We start from the raw sequence: 5,708 nt of genomic DNA on the forward strand, positions 1-5,708 counted from the left end.
AGTTTCCTCATCTATAAAATGAGCTGGAGAAGGAAATGGAAAACCACTCCAATATCCTTTTTTTTTTTTAATAGGAAAAACCAAGGCCTCCAAACCTTTTATTTCTGTCCCACAGCTCCAGGTAACAATGTCTGTAGGACAGACTCTGGGTACAATTCTGAGACCCACACACAGTCACTCCAATAGGACAAAGAGGGGAGCAGGGATTTACCTTCCCCTATGACAGCCCCAATCAGACAAGCAGGGCCACCCTGGAAGGAAAGAAGGGAGGAAGGGGGCGGGGCAGCAGAGGGGAAACAGCAGGGACAGGGCTATTTCTTGGCAAAAGAGATCTTCATGGCGCTGTTCTGGGCGATCTTGAAGCCCTGAAGGGCGTCCCGGGCAGCCCGGACCTGCACCTCATTGTCAAACTCCACAAAAGCAATGTCATGGTGCCGGGGCACCAGACGCACCTCTTTGAAGCCAGAAAACTGACTGAAGAGCATAGATAGGTTGGTGAGGAACAGGATATGGTTGAGTGGGTTTGCAAACAACAGCTGGGCAGGGGGCATCTGTCCCGGCATCATCTGCTGCGGGGGCTTGGCACCCGGTGGGATCTGTCCAGGGGCCAGACCTGGTTGAGGGATCATCCCTGGGGGAGGCATATATGGTGACTGCCCTGGAAGTATGATGGGGGGGGGAGGGGGTTGGGTCATGGGCGGCATCCCTGGCACTAGCTGAAAAGCAGCCAAACTGGGGCCACCGCCCAGCTCGGAACAGTCTTCTTAACAGCCAGTGTTTCTTGGCTCTTGGGTTTTCTCTTCTCCCTCTTCTAGTCACACTCCACATAGGTGCCCTTCATCTTGGCAATGATGTCCAAGTATGACTCGGCATACTGGATTCTCATGGGCTTGTCGTAGAAGTGAAAGCCCTGCATGGATCTCAGGGCGTAGGTGGCGCTGCTGATCTCCTTGAAGATGACAAAGGCCTGGCCTCTCATCTTCAGGCTCCTCAACACCAGGATGTCCAGGATCTGGTCAAACCGGGAGAAGATGGCGTAAAGGGACTTCTTCAATTCATCCTTCTTTATCTTCTCATTGAGGTTATTGAAGTAAATGGTGTGGTTGGGGCGAGACTCCGGCACTGCCTTGGTGGAAAACTCTTGAGTTTGGCCCAATTCACGCGGGAGCCAGGGAGGGGTCCACTCCGGATGGTTCTAGGTCCAAAACCAGGGCTCCGGCCACAGCACCACAACGCCTGCTCCCGGGCGGCTGATCCAGGAGCAGCAGCTTTCCCGGGGGCCCCCCACGGAGCTTGGCAGGAGGCCCAGGGAAGGAGGGAGGATGCCTCTGTGGAAGGGGAGGAGGGGTGTGGGGAGGGTCCCCAGTAAGGCCAAGGCCAAGGCCAAGATCTGGCCTCTCTCAGCTCTGCACATGCTCCTGGACGTGTCTGAGAACGGAGCGCCGCCATTCCACTCCAATATCTTTTCCAAGAAAATCCCAAATGGTGATCATGAAGATTTGGAAATGACTGAACACCAACAAAGTATTTCTAGTACATAGCACTGTGCTGGACACATTGTGAGCACTTAATAAATGCCAATTGACTGATTGACATTGAAATGGGGCCTTATATGATGGGTATCGTTTCAGTAAATTAAGATGACAGGGGGAGAGCATTGTAAACTTAAGAAAATAATATGGTTAGAAAGCCCTGGTATATTTGGACAACACACAATACAGTAGCATGAGATGAAGTAGAAAAGAGGAGGACTTTGCATTTCAGGCTAAGATGTTTGATCCTCATGTGACACTCAAATAAAGCTTCTGGAGCAAGGGAACCAGGACTACAATTTTGTTATTTGTCAAGTTTTAACAGGTTATGGAAAGGATGTTATTAAAAGAAAGATTGGGGAAAGCTAGGTGGTACAGTGGATAAAGCACTGGCCCTGGATTCAGGAGGACCTGAGTTCAAATCTGGCCTCAGACACTTGACACTTACTAGCTGTGTGACCCTGGGCAAGTCACTTAACCTTCATTGCCCCACAAGGAAGGAAGGAAGGAAGGAAGGAAGGAAGGAAGGAAGGAAGGAAGGAAGGAAGGAAGGAAGGAAGGAAGGAAGGAAGGAAGGAAGGAAGGAAGGAAGGAAGGAAGGAAGGAAGGAAGGAAGGAAGGAAGGAAGGAAGAAAGAAAGAAAGAAAGAAAGAAAGAAAGAAAGAAAGAAAGAAAGAAAGAAAGAAAGAAAGAAAGAAAGAAAGAAAGAAAGAAAGAGAGGAAGAAAGAAAGCGATGTCCCAGTGTTTTAGCTTGATGGACAAACCAGTCAGTGTTCAGGTCCAAATAATAGATGTAGGAAATTACTATATAAGAGACATAGTTATAAAATGAGGTAAAGGCTGTATAGGAATAGTTGTCACACAGTAGTCCTTTGTGCTAGTGGAAGCAGCCATGATAGCATCTAATTCAGCAGCCCAATCATCCCTGCAACACCCCAAGCCAAATATTCCCAACTACTGATAGGTAATGATAATAATGATCTGATTGATGGTGATCATGACAATGAAGATGGTGACAACAGTAATAATGGAAATTCTAATAGTCAAGCCAAGTCAACAAGCATTTATTCAGTATCTGCACTAAGCATAATGCTAAGTGCTAGGAATAGAAACAAAGGTAAAACAGTCCCAGCTCTCAAGGAATCCCCCAGGTTAATGAGGGAGACAATGTGTAAAAAATTTTGTACAAATATGATAGGTACAGGATAAATCAGAGGGAATCTCAGAGGGAGACACCAAGGCTAGGGAGGACTGAAAAAAGTTTCTTGTGAAAGGTGGGACTTTTATGGAGACTTGAAGGAAGCCAGGGAGGTCAGGAGGCAGAAAAGAGAAAGGGAGGACATTCTAGGACTGGGTGGACAGTCAATGAAAGTGTAGAGTTGGCAGATGGAAAACCAGTCAGGATGACAAAACCACTGGATCTTACTGTATGTGGAGGGAAGTAAGATATAAGATAAGATAAGAAGATATAAGATAAGGTGAGTTATAAAATAAAATAAGAAGATTGGAAAGATAGAAATGGGTCACATAATGAAGGGCTTGTGAAAGCTAGCATTTATATAGCACTTTAAGTTTTCCAAAGTGCTTTATTATCCAATTTGATTCTCATAATAACCCTCTGAAGTGGGTGATATTACTCCCATTTTACATTTGAGAAAAGTGAGGCTAAGAGAATTTAAATGACTTTCCTAGGGTCCAAATCTTGAAAGGGTCTAAGGCAGGATTTGAATTCAGGTATTCCTGGCTCCAGGTCCAACATTCTATCGGGGGGGGGGGGGAGGGGAAGGGGGGAGGGGGAAAGGGAGGAGAGGGGAAGAGGGGAAGAGGTGGAGAGGGGGAGATGGGATGAGGGGGAGAGGGAGACAGGGAGACAGGGAGAGAGGGGACCATGACTTCTTATATCTGAGAATGGGCTGTAGGAATTAAGAGAAGCTAATTCCTGGGAAACAGTAACTTAAGCAGAAAAGCAACAACTCAGAGCATGAATTGGTGCCAATGAAAAGGTAGTTAACACAGTCAGCTCAATAATACCACTATCTTCCACACACCCAGCAGTCAAAGGCAAAATCAATTCCTGGCATGCATGTTGCATTGCTTTCTGTTAAGGGCCCTTCAAAGAGCAAGAATCTCTTATTTCCTCTACTATAACATGAGAAGACATTCTTATGTGTGTTTTGCTGGTAGCTATTGAAAAAGTAATCCAAGATAAACACCATTTGTTTGTGGATATAATATTGACTTGTAAAAATTTAAATTTGCATTTCATGAAGGAATATTTTTGAAAGTGTGCCAAAGAAACTGTTTGCAAAGAAGCATTTGCTCTTTTCCCTGAAAGGGAAGTTTTGTGTGTGACCATGGGGGTGCCAGCTTGGGGTGTAGTTGGTGTGTTTCCCAGCTGACGCAGAAATTCATTTCACTCAACAGGGTAAGAAGAGGAAAATGAGAGAAGGGAGAGAAGGGAATAAGAAGGAAGGTAGTTTATGGGAGGGAAGCAAAACAAACTCTAACTGAAGGTGTATAAAACATTCATAGCTCTTCTTGCAGCGACATATAATTGGAAACATCAATACTACCATCAATAGGGAAATGGCTAAACAAGTTATGGCACATGAATGTGATGGAATATTATTGTGCTATGAGAAATGATGAAGGGAGGGGGCAGTTAGGTGGTGCAGTGGATAAAGCACCAGCCCTGGATTCAGGAGAACCTGAGTTCAAATCCAGTCTCTGACACTTGACATTTACTAACTGTGTGACCCTGGACAAGTCACTTAATCCCAATTGCCTCATCAAAAAAGAAAGAAAGAAAGAAAGAAAGAAAGAAAGAAAGGAAGGAAGGAAGGAAGGAAGGAAGGAAGGAAGGAAGGAAGGAAGGAAGGAAGGAAGGAAGGAAGGAAGGAAGGAAGGAAGGAAGGAAGGAAGGAAGAAATGATGAAGGGGATGGTTTCAAAAAAGCTTGAGAAGACTTGTATGGCCTGAGGAAGAGTAACATGAACAGAATCAGAAAAATAATTTATACAATAATAGCATAAAAAATAAAGAAATTTGAAAGATTTAGGAATTGTGATTAAAGAAATGACTCCTGGAGTCAGAAAAACCTGAATTTAAATCCAGCTTCAGATATTTACTAACTCTGTGACCCTCAGCAAGTCATTTAACTTCTGTTTGCCTAAGTTTCCTCAACTGTAAATTGGTGATAACTGATAGTACCTAACTGCCAGGGTTGTAGTAAGGATTAAATGAAATATTTGCAAAGTGCTTAGCATGTGCCTGGTACATAGTAGATGCTATACAAATGCTAGCCATTATTTTTTTGTTTGTTTCTTTTGCTTGACTTTTGTAAAAAAAATATTAACTAGCTAATCAATGTGAAAAATTTTATGCGTGGGCTATATGAAAAAATAAAATTATATGAAAAATTCTAAGTTTAGAAAAATTATAATTGGGCCGGAAGTCCTGCCTCAGTCGCCATTCAAATGTAAGAGTATTTTTGCTAGCTGGGCATAATCTCACTGGGGGTCTAATCTGTGGATTTTTGACTAATCTGTGGATGTTTGACTGGCTGGCTATCTGACTGCTATTAATTTAATATGGGCCATTTACAAAATTTCTCCACACTGCTCCCAAATTGATAAGCAAACAATTAAGAAGCCTCTTAATTAAATAATCAAGGCAGAATGCATTTATAAAAATCAATGTAAATGATAAGGATTAAGAAATGCAAATTATACAGCCTGTCTGCTTTTAATATAATAAGGGTCATGTTTGCTGCCTCTTACCTTAGGGTATGCTACAGCTTTCTTCAACTTTCACTTTTTCTCCTTCACTCCGTTTTCACTGTTCTGCTCCTTTCTTCTAACTCCAAGTCCCTTTCACTTTGTCGACACCCCTGAAAAGCCTCTTACTGTTTCATTCTCCTTCCTTGCTCTTGGCTTTTTCTCCATCTCCCCCTCAGCATCTCTAGCATCCCTTTTTCACCAACCTCTCAACGTCTCTAGTCTCTTCTCGCTTTCTCTATCCTCCAGTGTCTTTCTGTTCTCTTAATCTTCCAGCCTCCCCTCTCACTGTCTTCTCCCTTGTATATATATTCCTTCTCTCCTCTCAAATTTCGGGCTCCCTGTGCCCCCACTCACGCAAGCTAATCCACCTGCCGTATTAGCGCTGCAGCTGGGGGG

General features: G+C 43.8%; 1 pseudogene; it reads right to left on the reverse strand.

The window, feature by feature from the left end:
• Window positions 1–311: 311 nt before the first annotated feature.
• LOC122746861 lies at window positions 312–1,414 on the reverse strand (annotated as a pseudogene).
• Window positions 1,415–5,708: the final 4,294 nt, after the last annotated feature.

Source organism: Dromiciops gliroides, chromosome 1, assembly GCF_019393635.1.
Source record: "Dromiciops gliroides isolate mDroGli1 chromosome 1, mDroGli1.pri, whole genome shotgun sequence".
Classification (NCBI taxonomy): domain Eukaryota; kingdom Metazoa; phylum Chordata; class Mammalia; order Microbiotheria; family Microbiotheriidae; genus Dromiciops; species Dromiciops gliroides.